Below are 23,400 nucleotides of genomic sequence, written 5' to 3' on the forward strand. Positions count from 1 at the left end.
GCTTTACCACCCATGGTGTGCCGCATTTACAATCAGATAGGAGAAAGCTGCGTCAAAACCCTGCGCCTGCTTGAAGCTGGCATAGGTCTTGACGCAGCATTGTAGAGATGGGGCACCCCTGAGCCTTGCTGGAGCTGCATCGCACTTGCGATACAACTCCAGCAATGCGCCACCTTTACGGCACAGATGCGTCACGCATCTGTGCCGTTTTTTCCCCATGCTGCGCCGCATTGTAAATGCAGCACAACATGGGTGGCGGAACAGTGGCGCAGGATGACTGTCACATCCCTGGTGATGCGCCAGTCATCATAAATCTATCCCTAAGCTTCTTATCTTGTTACAGATGAACTGCCATATGTATCATCAAAATATTTTACATTTTCTAAATAGCGAATTTTAAGGAATAAATAGCGATTCTTTACCATTCCTAATTTGCGATGAGCAAATTGCTAATTGCAAGTTACCCATTCATTTCCATGGCCTAGGAGGCTCATATGAATGAAGGTTTAATTTGCGATTATCAATTTGCTCATCACAAATTAGGAATTTTTCCAAGGGTGCAGGGGTGTCTCAAGAACACCCTGCTGCACCCCTGAAAAACAAATTTGGGGGCATATGGCACACATACATGCCCTAAGGGCATGTGTTGGCGTCATATGGCACCTTTTGTTTTTTTGAAAAAAAGCTTTTTGAAAAGAATTCACAAATTACCACCAATTTACCACAATAGTTTCCAAATCCTTAATGTCATTTTTTACATAGTTTTTGTTTGATACATTGCATTTAAGTAGTCACAAAATTTGCAAATGCTTCAGTGCAATCGCAAAATAAAGAATAGCAAATTTTGCTACTCCTTATTTTGCATCAAACTTGTTTGATACATACCATTTGTCTAATTAACATTCGCAAAGGCCGAAATTCATAGAATTTTGATCTTTGCAAATGCTAATTAGCTTGATACATATGGCCCCAAGTGAGGCCTGTCTTGCGACATGGTGCATCTTTTGCATCACTGCTGCTTGGGTTTTATGTGGTACGTTTTTTTTACACCATGACATATCTGCCTAAATGCATCAATTTGTAATGTTGTCGCCTCATAGCAAATCTTTTGCACCACCGCTGCATCATAAAAGTGACGCACAGTGGCACAAAAAAGGCATACACCTATCATAAATCTGTCCCTAGCATTTTAAATGATTAATCCAGGATGACAATAAAGTGTGTCCTATCCAGAGGTTTGTTTAAGGTGAGGCCTACTCAGGATTGCAGATTAAAGTTACGCTTGATGAAGAATACAGAGGAGATAATACATATAAAGGACTACCAATGAAGTAAGTAATGTGCACTTTATTGCGCCAGTCATCATAAATGTATCCCTAAGCTTCTTATCTTGTTACAGATGAACCACCATATGTACCATCAAACTATTTTGCATTTCCTAAATAGCAAATTTTAAGGAATAAATAGCAATTCTTTACTATTCCTAATTTGCAATGAGCAAATTGCTAATTGCAAATTACCCATTCATTTCCATGGGCTAGGAGGCTCATAGGAATGAAGGTTGCAATTTGTGATTAGCAATTAGCTCATCACAAAATAGGATTTTTTTCAAGCGTGCAGGGGTATCTCAAGAACACCCTGCTGCACCCCTGAAAAAGAAATTTGGGAGCATATGGCACACCTACATGCCCTAAGGGCATGTATGGGCGTCATATGGGACCTTTTTTTTGTTGAAAAAAATGCTTTTTGAAAAGAATTCGCAAATTACCACAAACTAGAAGTTGGTGGTAGTTTCCAAATCCTTAATATCATTTTTTACATATTTTTTTTGATACATTGCATTTAAGGAATCGCAAATTTTGAATTATTGACATTTTAAGTCATTTCCACATGTGCAGTGTTTTTTAAATATAATTTGAAAATCGTTTTTGGGGAAAAGTAATGGTTTGCAAATTTATGACAAGGACATAATGGTGTATGCTTCTCTATAAGGCATTTCAGTGTCTCTGATGTCATTTTTCCCATATTACATTATAAGACCTTTCCCCATGAAGCACATTCCTTGTAAATATGCTCCCACCTGTGCATTGCGAATTTAGATTTTGACTGTTTCAGTCACATAGCCATGTTGAAAGTGACCCAAAAAAATTGCAAACGTTTTAAAATAACACATTCATGTGTCTTAAGGACATTTTAAGTCATTTCCCCATGGACAATGTTTTCTAAGTGGCGCAAAAGAGGTATACACCTATCATAAATCTGTCCCTAGCATTTTAAATGATTAATACAGGATAACAATAAGATGTAGCCTATCCAGAGGTTTGTTTAAAGTGAGGCCTACTCAGGATTGCAGATTACATTTACGCTTGATGAAGAATACAGAGGAGATAATACATGTAAAGCTCTACCAATGAAGTAAGTGATGTCTACTTCATTGCGCCAGTCACCATAAATGATAAGCTTCTTATCTTGTTAGAGATCAACCGCCATATGTATCATCAAACTATTTTGCATTTCCTAAATAGCGAATTTTAAGGAATAAATAGCAATTCTTTACCATTCCTAATTTGCAATGAGCAAATTGCTAATTGCTATTTTACCCATTCATTTCCATGGGCTAGGAGGCTCATATAAATGAAGGTGCAATTTGCGATTAACAATTTGCTCATCACAAATTAGGAATTTATTCCAAAGGTGCAGGGGTGTCTCAAGAACACCCTGCTGCAACCCTAAAAAAGAAATTTGGGGGCATATGGCGCACATAAATTTTAACAACATTCCTTTACCTCAACAACGATTTTCAAATCATAACTTCAAAACACTACACATGGGAAAATTACTTAAATTGTCCTTAAGACACATAAAAGCGTTTTTTGATTGGCTTTCCTGCATGGTAGGGTCACTTTTAACATGGCTATGTAACACAAACATTCAAAATCAAAATTTTCCATGCACAGGTGGGAGCATATTTACAAGCAATTTGCGCCACAGAGAAAGGTCTTACATTAAAATGGGAAAAATAACATCAGGGAAAGTCAATTGCCTTATAAAGAACCATACACCATTATGTCCTTGTCATGAATTTAAAAACAATTCCTTTTCCCCAAAAACGATTTTCAAATCATAATTTCAAAACACTGCACATGAGAAAATGACTTAAAATGTCATTAAAACACATGAAAGCGTTTTTTGATTGCCTTTCGAGCATGGTTGGGTCACTTTTAACATGGCTATGTAACACAAACATTCAAAATCTAAATTTTCCATGCACATGTGAGAGCATATTTACAAGCAATTTGCGCCACAGAGAAAGGTCTTACACTAAAATGAGAAAAATAACATCAGGGACAGTCAATTGCCTTATAAAGAAGCATACACCATTATGTCCTTGTCATGAATTTAAAAACAATTCCTTTTCCCCAAAAACGATTTTCAAATCATAATTTCTAAACACTGCACATGGGAAAATGACTTAAAATGTCATTAAAACACATGAACGCATTTTTTGATTGGCTTTCCAGCATGGTTGGGTCACTTTTAACATGGCTATGTAACACAAACATTCAAAATCAAAATTTTCCATACACATGTGAGAGCATATTTACAAGCAATTTGCGCCACATAAATCATAATTTTCTCCTTAAAGCACACTATTCTCTATCTAAATTAAAGAAATATTTTCTCACCTTAGCAAATACTTTGAGTTTGAAAACAGTCTAAGAAACACACCAATTTGTCTTCAGCAGAGCAAAAGGTATGCACTCCAGAGTATGCAGCTATCAAAAGCACAGAAATGCTGTAATTCTTCACACATATTTCTCATGTCACCCAATCAAAACTCTTCCCTCACTTTTTTTTTTCAAATGAAAACCCTTCCCCCTCTGCCCTTTCTGCCTATTTTCCATAGCAACCACCTCTTGGAAAAACTCTGGTGTTTGCAAGTTCACACAACAATGTTGCAATTGAACTCTGAACTCTCAGTGCACCTGCATATCCAGTGCATTCTTTCATTTAATGATTTTTTATTGACCACTCAAAATACATCTTTCAAAGAACACATCTGTGCACCCTAACTTTCTGTTTTCATCAATCAAAATCCACCAATCACTGTTACTGCTTCATGAACACAGAAACTCCACAGTTTTTTTTTCATTTTACACTCTCATTTTTTCAACTGCCATTTCATTGCCACACTTCATCTGACTGCAGGAGAACCTTCTCTCACCATGTTTTCTGTCTGGATTGTTGGTCATAGTTATATTCACTGGGCTCAAAGGTACGTTGAAAGCAGGAATTTACCTAATCTCAATTTACAAGATGTGGAAATTAAGTGGTTTGGCCAAAGAGGATTAAAATGTCACCAATTGATACCATTGGTGAAAACCTTTATGCATTTGCCAAAACCTGACCTGTTAATTGTGCACTGTGGAGGTAATGACTTGGGCACTTTGACTGGTGTAGGTCTGGAAATGCTTTTAAAGGACACCTTTGAGCAATTAATGGCACTTTTTCCTCAGACTGCCTTGGTATAGTCAAATATATGCCAAAGACAGAAATGGAGGTGGTCAAACCAATTTTGTCCACAAATTGAGAAGTCGAGGAAGCATGTAAACAAATCTGTTTCAGCTTACATGAGAGACCATGGAATGGGCTCCCTGTACAACAATAACTTGCGTTACTACATGCAAGATATCTACAGAGGAGATGGAGTTCACTTCTCAGATGAGGGCAACAGAGTTTTCACTCTGAATTTAAGAATGTGCATTGGTACCTACTTATAAGTACCTAAATGTACCATAAACCCAAAAGCTCTTCTCAGAGCTACCCTACATCTAATCACTCACAATTATTATTTTACTCTAACTTTTTTCACTAATTTTCAACAAAGTACGCTCCCTGGGGCGCTACCCGGTATGCGTACCGGGAGCTAACCTCGCGAATTTTTTTTAAAAAAATGTTTTTTTTTCGCACATATAAACCTCCTCAGCCACCCTCAGAAAACCTAGGGGGTCAAGATAACTCTACCGTGCCCCCTTCTACCCATTCCGAACATTAATTGCCCTCCATCTTGTATCTTAATTCGACCGAAACACAAAATGGTGGACTCCCGGAACGCTTAAGGTCCGCGTACCGAGGCGCTCAACGGTTCGCGTACCGGGTTGCTCCCTGGGAAGATAAAGGAAATAAAAAATAATCAAAAAATCCAACAATCAATTAACATACAGCATTTGAAAAGACTATCATTCATTTTTCATTGTAGTACGCTCCCCAGAACGCTTCCCGGTTCGCGGACCGGACGCTAATCACGAAAAAAAAAAAAAAAATTTTTTTTTTTTTTTGCCCCGCGGGGCCCCTTTAAAACCTCCACATTAAACCTAGGGGGTCAGCGAGGATCTACTATGCCCCCTTATAGTTATTTCCCCCTTTGTTTTGGCCTCCTCTTGTCTCTCGATCCTACCGAGAGACAAGATGGCGGCCGCTCCGGACTGTTTAGAATGTTGACAGACACCGGAGAGCCAATCAGCTTCGCTACGCGAAGTTTCGGTACGCTTAAGGTCCGCGAACCGGGGCGCTGCCCGGTCCGCGCTTACAGATATATATCTTTTTTTGAACGTTAATTTCTCAAAATCCACTGCAGCACATATATTGAGACCTACAAAAGGCACATCGGGCTACCAGTCCCTACAATTTAGCCAAGTTTCGTGCAAATCCATTCAGCCGTTCGGGCTAAAAGTGAGGCTAACCGCCCTATGGAAAACTCAATGTTAAAAACACGTTTTGGGACCCCCCTTTTTTCTCTGCCCCCCCCGGACGAACCCCCCCCAAATTTTCAGGGGCTCCTCAGAAACAAAATGTTCCATTTTCCAGAAAATTTCAGCCAATTCCGTCCACAAACGCCAAAGTTATTAGACATAGAATTTTCAAAAATCCCATAGGGAAAAAATCCTAACTATATATACCTACTGGCGACCGCCAGTAGGTAATATATATATAAATATATATATTGATAGTTAGAAAGATAGCCAGATAGACAGATCGATAGATAGATATTTATTTCAATGAAATAATTTCTTGATAAAACTGATTGTTTTTGGCTAGGAATTTCTGTATTGTAATATTTAGGAAAAAAGATTACTTGTCCTAACCAAAAGCAGCAAATCTGTCTATTACAATACTGTGAATTGATCGAGGGTATGCCTTAACCCCAAGGAGGTGAGCACTGTTTAACTGATGCCAATAAGTCCTCGTTAGTATAGTGGTCCGTATCCCCGCCTGTCACGCGGGAGACCGGGGTTCAATTCCCCGACGGGGAGGCGATTCCTTTTATTCACACAATTAAATAAAATGATGTACTTTCTAACATTGTAAAATATATCTGTCATTATCCTTGCCTATTCCGATAGAGAAAAAAGGTTGAATTCACTGATGGCCAAAATGCTTACTGATGTGTTAACTGAAATTCATAATATGCTCTGAATATTTCAATATGCACAGGCGTACCATCAAAAACACTTTACATCTGCATTCTCTTGGAAAATGAGATGAAGCAGTGGTGAATCCTAGGCTGCTGTTCCACTCGATTGGCACAATTTACAAGTAGAATGACTGCTTTTGGTTAGTAGTGACCCCTGGTGGCTAATAGTTATAAGCTGCAAATGGTAAAGTGAGCTGATTATATAGATATATATATATAAATATATATATTGATAGTTAGAAAGATAGCCAGATAGACAGATCGATAGATAGATATTTATTTCAATGAAATAATTTCTTGATAAAACTGATTGTTTTTGGCTAGGAATTTCTGTATTGTAATATTTAGGAAAAAAGATTACTTGTCCTAACCAAAAGCAGCAAATCTGCCTATTACAATACTGTGAATTGATCGAGGGTATGCCTTAACCCCAAGGAGGTGAGCACTGTTTAACTGATGCCAATAAGTCCTCGTTAGTATAGTGGTCAGTATCCCCGCCTGTCACGCGAGAGACCGGGGTTCAATTCCCCGACGGGGAGGCGATTCCTTTTATTCACACAATTAAATAAAATGATGTACTTTCTAACATTGTAAAATGTATCTGTCATTATCCTTGCCTATTCCGATAGAGAAAAAAGGTTGAATTCACTGATGGCCAAAATGCTTACTGATGTGTTAACTGAAATTCATAATATGCTCTGAATATTTCAATATGCACAGGCGTACCATCAAAAACACTTTACATCTGCATTCTCTTGGAAAATGAGATGAAGCAGTGGTGAATCCTAGGCTGCTGTTCCACTCGATTGGCACAATTTACAAGTAGAATGACTGCTTTTGGTTAGTAGTGACCCCTGGTGGCTAATAGTTATAAGCTGCAAATGGTAAAGTGAGCTGATTATATAGATATATATATATAAATATATATATTTATAGTTAGAAAGATAGACAGATAGACAGATCGATAGATAGATATTTATTTCAATGAAATAATTTCTTGATAAAACTGATTGTTTTTGGCTAGGAATTTCTGTATTGTAATATTTAGGAAAAAAGATTACTTGTCCTAACCAAAAGCAGCAAATCGGCCTATTACAATACTGTGAATTGATCGAGGGTATGCCTTAACCCCAAGGAGGTGAGCACTGTTTAACTGATGCCAATAAGTCCTCGTTAGTATATTGGTCAGTATCCCCGCCTGTCACGCGGGAGACCGGGGTTCAATTCCCAGACGGGGAGGCGATTCCTTTTATTCACACAATTAAATAAAATGATGTACTTTCTAACATTGTAAAATATATCTGTCATTATCCTTGCCTATTCTGATTGAGAAAAAAGGTTGAATTCACTGATGGCCAAAATGCTTACTGATGTGTTAACTGAAATTCATAATATGCTCTGAATATTTCAATATGCACAGGCGTACCATCAAAAACACTTTACATCTGCATTCTCTTGGAAAATGAGATGAAGCAGTGGTGAATCCTAGGCTGCTGTTCCACTCGATTGGCACAATTTATAAGTAGAATGACTGCTTTTGGTTAGTAGTGACCCCTGGTGGCTAATAGTTATAAGCTGCAAATGGTAAAGTGAGCTGATTATATAGATATATATATATATAAATATATATATTGATAGTTAGAAAGATAGCCAGATAGACAGATCGATAGATAGATATTTATTTCAATGAAATAATTTCTTGATAAAACTGATTGTTTTTGGCTAGGAATTTCTGTATTGTAATATTTAGGAAAAAAGATTACTTGTCCTAACCAAAAGCAGCAAATCTGCCTATTACAATACTGTGAATTGATCGAGGGTATGCCTTAACCCCATGGAGGTGAGCACTGTTTTACTGATGCCAATAAGTCCTCGTTAGTATAGTGGTCAGTATCACGCCTATCACGCCTGTCACGCGGGAGACCGGGGTTCAATTCCCCGACGGGGAGGCGATTCCTTTTATTCACACAATTAAATAAAATGATGTACTTTCTAACATTGTAAAATATATCTGTCATTATCCTTGCCTATTCCGATTGAGAAAAAAGGTGGAATTCACCGATGGCCAAAATGCTTACTGATGTGTTAACTGAAATTCATAATATGCTCTGAATATTTCAATATGCACAGGCGTACCATCAAAAACACTTTACATCTGCATTCTCTTGGAAAATGAGATGAAGCAGTGGTGAATCCTAGGCTGCTGTTCCACTCGATTGGCACCATTTACAAGTAGAATGACTGCTTTTGGTTAGTAGTGACCCCTGGTGGCTAATAGTTATAAGCTGCAAATGGTAAAGTGAGCTGATTATATAGATATATATATATATAAATATATATATTGATAGTTAGAAAGATAGCCAGATAGACAGATCGATAGATAGATATTTATTTCAATGAAATAATTTCTTGATAAAACTGATTGTTTTTGGCTAGGAATTTCTGTATTGTAATATTTAGGAAAAAAGATTACTTGTCCTAACCAAAAGCAGCAAATCTGCCTATTACAATACTGTGAATTGATCGAGGGTATGCCTTAACCCCAAGGAGGTGAGCACTGTTTAACTGATGCCAATAAGTCCTCGTTAGTATAGTGATCAGTATCCACGCGGGAGACCGGGGTTCAATTCCCCGACGGGGAGGCGATTCCTTTTATTCACACAATTAAATAAAATGATGTACTTTCTAACATTGTAAAATATATCTGTCATTATCCTTGCCTATTCTGATTGAGAAAAAAGGTTGAATTCACTGATGGCCAAAATGCTTACTGATGTGTTAACTGAAATTCATAATATGCTCTGAATATTTCAATATGCACAGGCGTACCATCAAAAACACTTTACATCTGCATTCTCTTGGAAAATGAGATGAAGCAGTGGTGAATCCTAGGCTGCTGTTCCACTCGATTGGCACAATTTACAAGTAGAATGACTGCTTTTGGTTAGTAGTGACCCCTGGTGGCTAATAGTTATAAGCTGCAAATGGTAAAGTGAGCTGATTATATAGATATATATATATAAATATATATATTGATAGTTAGAAAGATAGCCAGATAGACAGATCGATAGATAGATATTTATTTCAATGAAATAATTTCTTGATAAAACTGATTGTTTTTGGCTAGGAATTTCTGTATTGTAATATTTAGGAAAAAAGATTACTTGTCCTAACCAAAAGCAGCAAATCTGCCTATTACAATACTGTGAATTGATCGAGGGTATGCCTTAACCCCATGCAGGTGAGCACTGTTTAACAGATGCCAATAAGTCCTCGTTAGTATAGTGGTCAGTATCCCCGCCTGTCACGCGGGAGACTGGGGTTCAATTCCCCGACGGGGAGGCAATTCCTTTTATTCACACAATTAAATAAAATGATGTACTTTCTAACATTGTAAAATATATCTGTCATTATCCTTGCCTATTCCGATTGAGAAAAAAGGTGGAATTCACCGATGGCCAAAATGCTTACTGATGTGTTAACTGAAATTCATAATATGCTCTGAATATTTCAATATGCACAGGCGTACCATCAAAAACACTTTACATCTGCATTCTCTTGGAAAATGAGATGAAGCAGTGGTGAATCCTAGGCTGCTGTTCCACTCGATTGGCACCATTTACAAGTAGAATGACTGCTTTTGGTTAGTAGTGACCCCTGGTGGCTTATAGTTATAAGCTGCAAATGGTAAAGTGAGCTGATTATATAGATATATATATATAAATATATATATTGATAGTTAGAAAGATAGCCAGATAGACAGATCGATAGATAGATATTTATTTCAATGAAATAATTTCTTGATAAAACTGATTGTTTTTGGCTAGGAATTTCTGTATTGTAATATTTAGGAAAAAAGATTACTTGTCCTAACCAAAAGCAGCAAATCTGCCTATTACAATACTGTGAATTGATCGAGGGTATGCCTTAACCCCAAGGAGGTGAGCACTGTTTAACTGATGCCAATAAGTCCTCGTTAGTATAGTGGTCAGTATCCCCGCCTGTCACGCGGGAGACCGGGGTTCAATTCCCCGACGGGGAGGCGATTCCTTTTATTCACACAATTAAATAAAATGATGTACTTTCTAACATGGTAAAATATATCTGTCATTATCCTTGCCTATTCCGATAGAGAAAAAAGGTTGAATTCACTGATGGCCAAAATGCTTACTGATGTGTTAACTGAAATTCATAATATGCTCTGAATATTTCAATATGCACAGGCGTACCATCAAAAACACTTTACATCTGCATTCTCTTGGAAAATGAGATGAAGCAGTGGTGAATCCTAGGCTGCTGTTCCACTCGATTGGCACAATTTACAAGTAGAATGACTGCTTTTGGTTAGTAGTGACCCCTGGTGGCTAATAGTTATAAGCTGCAAATGGTAAAGTGAGCTGATTATATAGATATATATATATAAATATATATATTGATAGTTAGAAAGATAGCCAGATAGACAGATCGATAGATAGATATTTATTTCAATGAAATAATTTCTTGATAAAAATGATTGTTTTTGGCTAGGAATTTCTGTATTGTAATATTTAGGAAAAAAGATTACTTGTCCTAACCAAAAGCAGCAAATCTGCCTATTACAATACTGTGAATTGATTGAGGGTATGCCTTAACCCCAAGGAGGTGAGCACTGTTTAACTGATGCCAATAAGTCCTCGTTAGTATAGTGGTCAGTATCCCCGCCTGTCACGCGGGAGACCGGGGTTCAATTCCCCGACGGGGAGGCGATTCCTTTTATTCACACAATTAAATAAAATGATGTACTTTCTAACATGGTAAAATATATCTGTCATTATCCTTGCCTATTCCGATAGAGAAAAAAGGTTGAATTCACTGATGGCCAAAATGCTTACTGATGTGTTAACTGAAATTCATAATATGCTCTGAATATTTCAATATGCACAGGCGTACCATCAAAAACACTTTACATCTGCATTCTCTTGGAAAATGAGATGAAGCAGTGGTGAATCCTAGGCTGCTGTTCCACTCGATTGGCACAATTTACAAGTAGAATGACTGCTTTTGGTTAGTAGTGACCCCTGGTGGCTAATAGTTATAAGCTGCAAATGGTAAAGTGAGCTGATTATATAGATATATATATATAAATATATATATTGATAGTTAGAAAGATAGCCAGATAGACAGATCGATAGATAGATATTTATTTCAATGAAATAATTTCTTGATAAAAATGATTGTTTTTGGCTAGGAATTTCTGTATTGTAATATTTAGGAAAAAAGATTACTTGTCCTAACCAAAAGCAGCAAATCTGCCTATTACAATACTGTGAATTGATTGAGGGTATGCCTTAACCCCAAGGAGGTGAGCACTGTTTAACTGAAGCCAATAAGTCCTCGTTAGTATAGTGGTCAGTATCCCCGCCTGTCACGCGGGAGACAGGGGTTCAATTCCCCGACGGGGAGGCGATTCCTTTTATTCACACAATTAAATACAATGATGTACTTTCTAACATTGTAAAATTTATCTGTCATTATCCTTGCCTATTCCGATAGAGAAAAAAGGTTGAATTCACTGATGGCCAAAATGCTTACTGATGTGTTAACTGAAATTCATAATATGCTCTGAATATTTCAATATGCACAGGCGTACCATCAAAAACACTTTACATCTGCATTCTCTTGGAAAATGAGATGAAGCAGTGGTGAATCCTAGGCTGCTGTTCCACTCGATTGGCACAATTTACAAGTAGAATGACTGCTTTTGGTTAGTAGTGACCCCTGGTGGCTAATAGTTATAAGCTGCAAATGGTAAAGTGAGCTGATTATATAGATATATATATATAAATATATATATTTATAGTTAGAAAGATAGCCAGATAGACAGATCGATAGATAGATATTTATTTCAATGAAATCATTTCTTGATAAAACTGATTGTTTTTGGCTAGGAATTTCTGTATTGTAATATTTAGGAAAAAAGATTACTTGTCCTAACCAAAAGCAGCAAATCGGCCTATTACAATACTGTGAATTGATCGAGGGTATGCCTTAGCCCCAAGGAGGTGAGCACTGTTTAACTGATGCCAATAAGTCCTCGTTAGTATATTGGTCAGTATCCCCGCCTGTCACGCGGGAGACCGGGGTTCAATTCCCCGACGGGGAGGCGATTCCTTTTATTCACACAATTAAATAAAATGATGTACTTTCTAACATTGTAAAATATATCTGTCATTATCCTTGCCTATTCTGATTGAGAAAAAAGGTTGAATTCACTGATGGCCAAAATGCTTACTGATGTGTTAACTGAAATTCATAATATGCTCTGAATATTTCAATATGCACAGGCGTACCATCAAAAACACTTTACATCTGCATTCTCTTGGAAAATGAGATGAAGCAGTGGTGAATCCTAGGCTGCTGTTCCACTCGATTGGCACAATTTATAAGTAGAATGACTGCTTTTGGTTAGTAGTGACCCCTGGTGGCTAATAGTTGTAAGCTGCAAATGGTAAAGTGAGCTGATTATATAGATATATATATATAAATATATATATTGATAGTTAGAAAGATAGCCAGATAGACAGATCGATAGATAGATATTTATTTCAATGAAATAATTTCTTGATAAAACTGATTGTTTTTGGCTAGGAATTTCTGTATTGTAATATTTAGGAAAAAAGATTACTTGTCCTAACCAAAAGCAGCAAATCTGCCTATTACAATACTGTGAATTGATCGAGGGTATGCCTTAACCCCATGGAGGTGAGCACTGTTTTACTGATGCCAATAAGTCCTCGTTAGTATAGTGGTCAGTATCCCCGCCTGTCACGCCGGAGACCGGGGTTCAATTCCCCGATGGGGAGGCGATTCCTTTTATTCACACAATTAAATAAAATGATGTACTTTCTAACATTGTAAAATATATCTGTCATTATCCTTGCCTATTCCGATTGAGAAAAAAGGTGGAATTCACCGATGGCCAAAATGCTTACTGATGTGTTAACTGAAATTCATAATATGCTCTGAATATTTCAATATGCACAGGCGTACCATCAAAAACACTTTACATCTGCATTCTCTTGGAAAATGAGATGAAGCAGTGGTGAATCCTAGGTTGCTGTTCCACTCGATTGGCACCATTTACAAGTAGAATGACTGCTTTTGGTTAGTAGTGACCCCTGGTGGCTAATAGTTATAAGCTGCAAATGGTAAAGTGAGCTGATTATATAGATATATATATATAAATATATATATTGATAGTTAGAAAGATAGCCAGATAGACAGATCGATAGATAGATATTTATTTCAATGAAATAATTTCTTGATAAAACTGATTGTTTTTGGCTAGGAATTTCTGTATTGTAATATTTAGGAAAAAAGAATACTTGTCCTAACCAAAAGCAGCAAATCTGCCTATTACAATACTGTGAATTGATCGAGGGTATGCCTTAACCCCAAGGAGGTGAGCACTGTTTAACTGATGCCAATAAGTCCTCGTTAGTATAGTGGTCAGTATCCCCGCCTGTCACGTGGGAGACCGGGGTTCAATTACCCGACGGGGAGGCGATTCCTTTTATTCACACAATTAAATAAAATGATGTACTTTCTAACATTGTAAAATATATCTGTCATTATCCTTGCCTATTCCGATAGGGAAAAAAGGTTGAATTCACTGATGGCCAAAATGCTTACTGATGTGTTAACTGAAATTCATAATATGCTCTGAATATTTCAATATGCACAGGCGTACCATCAAAAACACTTTACATCTGCATTCTCTTGGAAAATGAGATGAAGCAGTGGTGAATCCTAGGCTGCTGTTCCACTCGATTGGCACAATTTACAAGTAGAATGACTGCTTTTGGTTAGTAGTGACCCCTGGTGGCTAATAGTTATAAGCTGCAAATGGTAAAGTGAGCTGATTATATAGATATATATATATAAATATATATATTGATAGTTAGAAAGATAGCCAGATAGACAGATCGATAGATAGATATTTATTTCAATGAAATAATTTCTTGATAAAACTGATTGTTTTTGGCTAGGAATTTCTGTATTGTAATATTTAGGAAAAAAGATTACTTGTCCTAACCAAAAGCAGCAAATCTGCCTATTACAATACTGTGAATTGATCGAGGGTATGCCTTAACCCCATGGAGGTGAGCACTGTTTAACTGATGCCAATAAGTCCTCGTTAGTATATTGGTCAGTATCCCCGCCTGTCACGCGGGAGACCGGGGTTCAATTCCCCGACGGGGAGGCGATTCCTTTTATTCACACAATTAAATAAAATGATGTACTTTCTAACATTGTAAAATATATCTGTCATTATCCTTGCCTATTCCGATTGAGAAAAAAGGTGGAATTCACCGATGGCCAAAATGCTTACTGATGTGTTAACTGAAATTCATAATATGCTCTGAATATTTCAATATGCACAGGCGTACCATCAAAAACACTTTACATCTGCATTCTCTTGGAAAATGAGATGAAGCAGTGGTGAATCCTAGGCTGCTGTTCCACTCGATTGGCACCATTTACAAGTAGAATGACTGCTTTTGGTTAGTAGTGACCCCTGGTGGCTAATAGTTATAAGCTGCAAATGGTAAAGTGAGCTGATTATATAGATATATATATATAAATATATATATTGATAGTTAGAAAGATAGCCAGATAGACAGATCGATAGATAGATATTTGTTTCAATGAAATAATTTCTTGATAAAACTGATTGTTTTTGGCTAGGAATTTCTGTATTGTAATATTTAGGAAAAAAGATTACTTGTCCTAACCAAAAGCAGCAAATCTGCCTATTACAATACTGTGAATTGATCGAGGGTATGCCTTAACCCCAAGGAGGTGAGCACTGTTTAACTGATGCCAATAAGTCCTCGTTAGTATAGTGGTCAGTATCCCCGCCTGTCACGCGGGAGACCGGGGTTCAATTCCCCGACGGGGAGGCGATTCCTTTTATTCACACAATTAAATAAAATGATGTACTTTCTAACATTGTAAAATATATCTGTCATTATCCTTGCCTATTCCGATAGGGAAAAAAGGTTGAATTCACTGATGGCCAAAATGCTTACTGATGTGTTAACTGAAATTCATAATATGCTCTGAATATTTCAATATGCACAGGCGTACCATCAAAAACACTTTACATCTGCATTCTCTTGGAAAATGAGATGAAGCAGTGGTGAATCCTAGGCTGCTGTTCCACTCGATTGGCACAATTTACAAGTAGAATGACTGCTTTTGGTTAGTAGTGACCCCTGGTGGCTAATAGTTATAAGCTGCAAATGGTAAAGTGAGCTGATTATATAGATATATATATATAAATATATATATTGATAGTTAGAAAGATAGCCAGATAGACAGATCGATAGATAGATATTTATTTCAATGAAATAATTTCTTGATAAAACTGATTGTTTTTGGCTAGGAATTTCTGTATTGTAATATTTAGGAAAAAAGATTACTTGTCCTAACCAAAAGCAGCAAATCTGCCTATTACAATACTGTGAATTGATCGAGGGTATGCCTTAACCCCATGGAGGTGAGCACTGTTTAACTGATGCCAATAAGTCCTCGTTAGTAAATTGGTCAGTATCCCCGCCTGTCACGCGGGAGACCGGGGTTCAATTCCCCGACGGGGAGGCGATTCCTTTTATTCACACAATTAAATAAAATGATGTACTTTCTAACATTGTAAAATATATCTGTCATTATCCTTGCCTATTCCGATTGAGAAAAAAGGTGGAATTCACCGATGGCCAAAATGCTTACTGATGTGTTAACTGAAATTCATAATATGCTCTGAATATTTCAATATGCACAGGCGTACCATCAAAAACACTTTACATCTGCATTCTCTTGGAAAATGAGATGAAGCAGTGGTGAATCCTAGGCTGCTGTTCCACTCGATTGGCACCATTTACAAGTAGAATGACTGCTTTTGGTTAGTAGTGACCCCTGGTGGCTAATAGTTATAAGCTGCAAATGGTAAAGTGAGCTGATTATATAGATATATATATATATATAAATATATATATTGATAGTTAGAAAGATAGCCAGATAGACAGATCGATAGATAGATATTTATTTCAATGAAATAATTTCTTGATAAAACTGATTGTTTTTGGCTAGGAATTTCTGTATTGTAATATTTAGGAAAAAAGATTACTTGTCCTAACCAAAAGCAGCAAATCTGCCTATTACAATACTGTGAATTGATCGAGGGTATGCCTTAACCCCAAGGAGGTGAGCACTGTTTAACTGATGCCAATAAGTCCTCGTTAGTATAGTGGTCAGTATCCACGCGGGAGACCGGGGTTCAATTCCCCGACGGGGAGGCGATTCCTTTTATTCACACAATTAAATAAAATGATGTACTTTCTAACATTGTAAAATATATCTGTCATTATCCTTGCCTATTCTGATTGAGAAAAAAGGTTGAATTCACTGATGGCCAAAATGCTTACTGATGTGTTAACTGAAATTCATAATATGCTCTGAATATTTCAATATGCACAGGCGTACCATCAAAAACACTTTACATCTGCATTCTCTTGGAAAATGAGATGAAGCAGTGGTGAATCCTAGGCTGCTGTTCCACTCGATTGGCACAATTTACAAGTAGAATGACTGCTTTTGGTTAGTAGTGACCCCTGGTGGCTAATAGTTATAAGCTGCAAATGGTAAAGTGAGCTGATTATATAGATATATATATATAAATATATATATTGATAGTTAGAAAGATAGCCAGATAGACAGATCGATAGATAGATATTTATTTCAATGAAATAATTTCTTGATAAAACTGATTGTTTTTGGCTAGGAATTTCTGTATTGTAATATTTAGGAAAAAAGATTACTTGTCCTAACCAAAAGCAGCAAATCTGCCTATTACAATACTGTGAATTGATCGAGGGTATGCCTTAACCCCATGCAGGTGAGCACGGTTTAACAGATGCCAATAAGTCCTCGTTAGTATAGTGGTCAGTATCCCCGCCTGTCACGCGGGAGACCGGGGTTCAATTCCCCGACGGGGAGGCAATTCCTTTTATTCACACAATTAAATAAAATGATGTACTTTCTAACATTGTAAAATATATCTGTCATTATCCTTGCCTATTCCGATTGAGAAAAAAGGTGGAATTCACCGATGGCCAAAATGCTTACTGATGTGTTAACTGAAATTCATAATATGCTCTGAATATTTCAATATGCACAGGCGTACCATCAAAAACACTTTACATCTGCATTCTCTTGGAAAATGAGATGAAGCAGTGGTGAATCCTAGGCTGCTGTTCCACTCGATTGGCACCATTTACAAGTAGAATGACTGCTTTTGGTTAGTAGTGACCCCTGGTGGCTTATAGTTATAAGCTGCAAATGGTAAAGTGAGCTGATTATATAGATATATATATATAAATATATATATTGATAGTTAGAAAGATAGCCAGATAGACAGATCGATAGATAGATATTTATTTCAATGAAATAATTTCTTGATAAAACTGATTGTTTTTGGCTAGGAATTTCTGTATTGTAATATTTAGGAAAAAAGATTACTTGTCCTAACCAAAAGCAGCAAATCTGCCTATTACAATACTGTGAATTGATCGAGGGTATGCCTTAACCCCAAGGAGGTGAGCACTGTTTAACTGATGCCAATAAGTCCTCGTTAGTATAGTGGTCAGTATCCCCGCCTGTCACGCGGGAGACCGGGGTTCAATTCCCCGACGGGGAGGCGATTCCTTTTATTCACACAATTAAATAAAATGATGTACTTTCTAACATGGTAAAATATATCTGTCATTATCCTTGCCTATTCCGATAGAGAAAAAAGGTTGAATTCACTGATGGCCAAAATGCTTACTGATGTGTTAACTGAAATTCATAATATGCTCTGAATATTTCAATATGCACAGGCGTACCATCAAAAACACTTTACATCTGCATTCTCTTGGAAAATGAGATGAAGCAGTGGTGAATCCTAGGCTGCTGTTCCACTCGATTGGCACAATTTACAAGTAGAATGACTGCTTTTGGTTAGTAGTGACCCCTGGTGGCTAATAGTTATAAGCTGCAAATGGTAAAGTGAGCTGATTATATAGATATATATATATAAATATATATATTGATAGTTAGAAAGATAGCCAGATAGACAGATCGATAGATAGATATTTATTTCAATGAAATAATTTCTTGATAAAAATGATTGTTTTTGGCTAGGAATTTCTGTATTGTAATATTTAGGAAAAAAGATTACTTGTCCTAACCAAAAGCAGCAAATCTGCCTATTACAATACTGTGAATTGATTGAGGGTATGCCTTAACCCCAAGGAGGTGAGCACTGTTTAACTGATGCCAATAAGTCCTCGTTAGTATAGTGGTCAGTATCCCCGCCTGTCACGCGGGAGACCGGGGTTCAATTCCCCGACGGGGAGGCGATTCCTTTTATTCACACAATTAAATAAAATGATGTACTTTCTAACATGGTAAAATATATCTGTCATTATCCTTGCCTATTCCGATAGAGAAAAAAGGTTGAATTCACTGATGGCCAAAATGCTTACTGATGTGTTAACTGAAATTCATAATATGCTCTGAATATTTCAATATGCACAGGCGTACCATCAAAAACACTTTACATCTGCATTCTCTTGGAAAATGAGATGAAGCAGTGGTGAATCCTAGGCTGCTGTTCCACTCGATTGGCACAATTTACAAGTAGAATGACTGCTTTTGGTTAGTAGTGACCCCTGGTGGCTAATAGTTATAAGCTGCAAATGGTAAAGTGAGCTGATTATATAGATATATATATATAAATATATATATTGATAGTTAGAAAGATAGCCAGATAGACAGATCGATAGATAGATATTTATTTCAATGAAATAATTTCTTGATAAAAATGATTGTTTTTGGCTAGGAATTTCTGTATTGTAATATTTAGGAAAAAAGATTACTTGTCCTAACCAAAAGCAGCAAATCTGCCTATTACAATACTGTGAATTGATTGAGGGTATGCCTTAACCCCAAGGAGGTGAGCACTGTTTAACTGAAGCCAATAAGTCCTCGTTAGTATAGTGGTCAGTATCCCCGCCTGTCACGCGGGAGACAGGGGTTCAATTCCCCGACGGGGAGGCGATTCCTTTTATTCACACAATTAAATACAATGATGTACTTTCTAACATTGTAAAATTTATCTGTCATTATCCTTGCCTATTCCGATAGAGAAAAAAGGTTGAATTCACTGATGGCCAAAATGCTTACTGATGTGTTAACTGAAATTCATAATATGCTCTGAATATTTCAATATGCACAGGCGTACCATCAAAAACACTTTACATCTGCATTCTCTTGGAAAATGAGATGAAGCAGTGGTGAATCCTAGGCTGCTGTTCCACTCGATTGGCACAATTTACAAGTAGAATGACTGCTTTTGGTTAGTAGTGACCCCTGGTGGCTAATAGTTATAAGCTGCAAATGGTAAAGTGAGCTGATTATATAGATATATATATATAAATATATATATTTATAGTTAGAAAGATAGCCAGATAGACAGATCGATAGATAGATATTTATTTCAATGAAATCATTTCTTGATAAAACTGATTGTTTTTGGCTAGGAATTTCTGTATTGTAATATTTAGGAAAAAAGATTACTTGTCCTAACCAAAAGCAGCAAATCGGCCTATTACAATACTGTGAATTGATCGAGGGTATGCCTTAGCCCCAAGGAGGTGAGCACTGTTTAACTGATGCCAATAAGTCCTCGTTAGTATATTGGTCAGTATCCCCGCCTGTCACGCGGGAGACCGGGGTTCAATTCCCCGACGGGGAGGCGATTCCTTTTATTCACACAATTAAATAAAATGATGTACTTTCTAACATTGTAAAATATATCTGTCATTATCCTTGCCTATTCTGATTGAGAAAAAAGGTTGAATTCACTGATGGCCAAAATGCTTACTGATGTGTTAACTGAAATTCATAATATGCTCTGAATATTTCAATATGCACAGGCGTACCATCAAAAACACTTTACATCTGCATTCTCTTGGAAAATGAGATGAAGCAGTGGTGAATCCTAGGCTGCTGTTCCACTCGATTGGCACAATTTATAAGTAGAATGACTGCTTTTGGTTAGTAGTGACCCCTGGTGGCTAATAGTTGTAAGCTGCAAATGGTAAAGTGAGCTGATTATATAGATATATATATATAAATATATATATTGATAGTTAGAAAGATAGCCAGATAGACAGATCGATAGATAGATATTTATTTCAATGAAATAATTTCTTGATAAAACTGATTGTTTTTGGCTAGGAATTTCTGTATTGTAATATTTAGGAAAAAAGATTACTTGTCCTAACCAAAAGCAGCAAATCTGCCTATTACAATACTGTGAATTGATCGAGGGTATGCCTTAACCCCATGCAGGTGAGCACTGTTTAACAGATGCCAATAAGTCCTCGTTAGTATAGTGGTCAGTATCCCCGCCTGTCACGCGGGAGACCGGGGTTCAATTCCCCGACGGGGAGGCAATTCCTTTTATTCACACAATTAAATAAAATGATGTACTTTCTAACATTGTAAAATATATCTGTCATTATCCTTGCCTATTCCGATTGAGAAAAAAGGTGGAATTCACCGATGGCCAAAATGCTTACTGATGTGTTAACTGAAATTCATAATATGCTCTGAATATTTCAATATGCACAGGCGTACCATCAAAAACACTTTACATCTGCATTCTCTTGGAAAATGAGATGAAGCAGTGGTGAATCCTAGGCTGCTGTTCCACTCGATTGGCACCATTTACAAGTAGAATGACTGCTTTTGGTTAGTAGTGACCCCTGGTGGCTTATAGTTATAAGCTGCAAATGGTAAAGTGAGCTGATTATATAGATATATATATATAAATATATATATTGATAGTTAGAAAGATAGCCAGATAGACAGATCGATAGATAGATATTTATTTCAATGAAATAATTTCTTGATAAAACTGATTGTTTTTGGCTAGGAATTTCTGTATTGTAATATTTAGGAAAAAAGATTACTTGTCCTAACCAAAAGCAGCAAATCTGCCTATTACAATACTGTGAATTGATCGAGGGTATGCCTTAACCCCAAGGAGGTGAGCACTGTTTAACTGATGCCAATAAGTCCTCGTTAGTATAGTGGTCAGTATCCCCGCCTGTCACGCGGGAGACCGGGGTTCAATTCCCCGACGGGGAGGCGATTCCTTTTATTCACACAATTAAATAAAATGATGTACTTTCTAACATGGTAAAATATATCTGTCATTATCCTTGCCTATTCCGATAGAGAAAAAAGGTTGAATTCACTGATGGCCAAAATGCTTACTGATGTGTTAACTGAAATTCATAATATGCTCTGAATATTTCAATATGCACAGGCGTACCATCAAAAACACTTTACATCTGCATTCTCTTGGAAAATGAGATGAAGCAGTGGTGAATCCTAGGCTGCTGTTCCACTCGATTGGCACAATTTACAAGTAGAATGACTGCTTTTGGTTAGTAGTGACCCCTGGTGGCTAATAGTTATAAGCTGCAAATGGTAAAGTGAGCTGATTATATAGATATATATATATAAATATATATATTGATAGTTAGAAAGATAGCCAGATAGACAGATCGATAGATAGATATTTATTTCAATGAAATAATTTCTTGATAAAAATGATTGTTTTTGGCTAGGAATTTCTGTATTGTAATATTTAGGAAAAAAGATTACTTGTCCTAACCAAAAGCAGCAAATCTGCCTATTACAATACTGTGAATTGATTGAGGGTATGCCTTAACCCCAAGGAGGTGAGCACTGTTTAACTGATGCCAATAAGTCCTCGTTAGTATAGTGGTCAGTATCCCCGCCTGTCACGCGGGAGACCGGGGTTCAATTCCCCGACGGGGAGGCGATTCCTTTTATTCACACAATTAAATAAAATGATGTACTTTCTAACATGGTAAAATATATCTGTCATTATCCTTGCCTATTCCGATAGAGAAAAAAGGTTGAATTCACTGATGGCCAAAATGCTTACTGATGTGTTAACTGAAATTCATAATATGCTCTGAATATTTCAATATGCACAGGCGTACCATCAAAAACACTTTACATCTGCATTCTCTTGGAAAATGAGATGAAGCAGTGGTGAATCCTAGGCTGCTGTTCCACTCGATTGGCACAATTTACAAGTAGAATGACTGCTTTTGGTTAGTAGTGACCCCTGGTGGCTAATAGTTATAAGCTGCAAATGGTAAAGTGAGCTGATTATATAGATATATATATATAAATATATATATTGATAGTTAGAAAGATAGCCAGATAGACAGATCGATAGATAGATATTTATTTCAATGAAATAATTTCTTGATAAAAATGATTGTTTTTGGCTAGGAATTTCTGTATTGTAATATTTAGGAAAAAAGATTACTTGTCCTAACCAAAAGCAGCAAATCTGCCTATTACAATACTGTGAATTGATTGAGGGTATGCCTTAACCCCAAGGAGGTGAGCACTGTTTAACTGAAGCCAATAAGTCCTCGTTAGTATAGTGGTCAGTATCCCCGCCTGTCACGCGGGAGACAGGGGTTCAATTCCCCGACGGGGAGGCGATTCCTTTTATTCACACAATTAAATACAATGATGTACTTTCTAACATTGTAAAATTTATCTGTCATTATCCTTGCCTATTCCGATAGAGAAAAAAGGTTGAATTCACTGATGGCCAAAATGCTTACTGATGTGTTAACTGAAATTCATAATATGCTCTGAATATTTCAATATGCACAGGCGTACCATCAAAAACACTTTACATCTGCATTCTCTTGGAAAATGAGATGAAGCAGTGGTGAATCCTAGGCTGCTGTTCCACTCGATTGGCACAATTTACAAGTAGA

General features: G+C 36.8%; 12 non-coding genes across 12 annotated transcripts; all 12 read left to right on the forward strand.

The window, feature by feature from the left end:
• The first annotated feature begins 6,242 nt into the window (after positions 1-6,242).
• TRNAD-GUC (transfer RNA aspartic acid (anticodon GUC)) lies at positions 6,243-6,314 on the forward strand. The gene has a single exon. It is a non-coding gene; the product is annotated as a tRNA-Asp (tRNA).
• A 628-nt stretch (positions 6,315-6,942) lies between these two features.
• Positions 6,943-7,014, forward strand: TRNAD-GUC (transfer RNA aspartic acid (anticodon GUC)). Its single transcript has one exon. It is a non-coding gene; the product is annotated as a tRNA-Asp (tRNA).
• A 2,731-nt stretch (positions 7,015-9,745) lies between these two features.
• On the forward strand, positions 9,746-9,817 carry TRNAD-GUC (transfer RNA aspartic acid (anticodon GUC)). The gene has a single exon. It is a non-coding gene; the product is annotated as a tRNA-Asp (tRNA).
• A 628-nt stretch (positions 9,818-10,445) lies between these two features.
• On the forward strand, positions 10,446-10,517 carry TRNAD-GUC (transfer RNA aspartic acid (anticodon GUC)). Its single transcript has one exon. It is a non-coding gene; the product is annotated as a tRNA-Asp (tRNA).
• A 628-nt stretch (positions 10,518-11,145) lies between these two features.
• On the forward strand, positions 11,146-11,217 carry TRNAD-GUC (transfer RNA aspartic acid (anticodon GUC)). Its single transcript has one exon. It is a non-coding gene; the product is annotated as a tRNA-Asp (tRNA).
• Positions 11,218-15,345: 4,128 nt separating this feature from the next.
• On the forward strand, positions 15,346-15,417 carry TRNAD-GUC (transfer RNA aspartic acid (anticodon GUC)). Its single transcript has one exon. It is a non-coding gene; the product is annotated as a tRNA-Asp (tRNA).
• A 2,023-nt stretch (positions 15,418-17,440) lies between these two features.
• Positions 17,441-17,512, forward strand: TRNAD-GUC (transfer RNA aspartic acid (anticodon GUC)). Its single transcript has one exon. It is a non-coding gene; the product is annotated as a tRNA-Asp (tRNA).
• A 628-nt stretch (positions 17,513-18,140) lies between these two features.
• On the forward strand, positions 18,141-18,212 carry TRNAD-GUC (transfer RNA aspartic acid (anticodon GUC)). Its single transcript has one exon. It is a non-coding gene; the product is annotated as a tRNA-Asp (tRNA).
• Positions 18,213-18,840: 628 nt separating this feature from the next.
• On the forward strand, positions 18,841-18,912 carry TRNAD-GUC (transfer RNA aspartic acid (anticodon GUC)). The gene has a single exon. It is a non-coding gene; the product is annotated as a tRNA-Asp (tRNA).
• Positions 18,913-20,940: 2,028 nt separating this feature from the next.
• Positions 20,941-21,012, forward strand: TRNAD-GUC (transfer RNA aspartic acid (anticodon GUC)). Its single transcript has one exon. It is a non-coding gene; the product is annotated as a tRNA-Asp (tRNA).
• A 628-nt stretch (positions 21,013-21,640) lies between these two features.
• On the forward strand, positions 21,641-21,712 carry TRNAD-GUC (transfer RNA aspartic acid (anticodon GUC)). Its single transcript has one exon. It is a non-coding gene; the product is annotated as a tRNA-Asp (tRNA).
• A 628-nt stretch (positions 21,713-22,340) lies between these two features.
• TRNAD-GUC (transfer RNA aspartic acid (anticodon GUC)) lies at positions 22,341-22,412 on the forward strand. The gene has a single exon. It is a non-coding gene; the product is annotated as a tRNA-Asp (tRNA).
• Positions 22,413-23,400: the final 988 nt, after the last annotated feature.

Source organism: Lissotriton helveticus, chromosome 1_2 (genome assembly GCF_964261635.1).
Source record: "Lissotriton helveticus chromosome 1_2, aLisHel1.1, whole genome shotgun sequence".
NCBI lineage: Eukaryota > Metazoa > Chordata > Amphibia > Caudata > Salamandridae > Lissotriton > Lissotriton helveticus.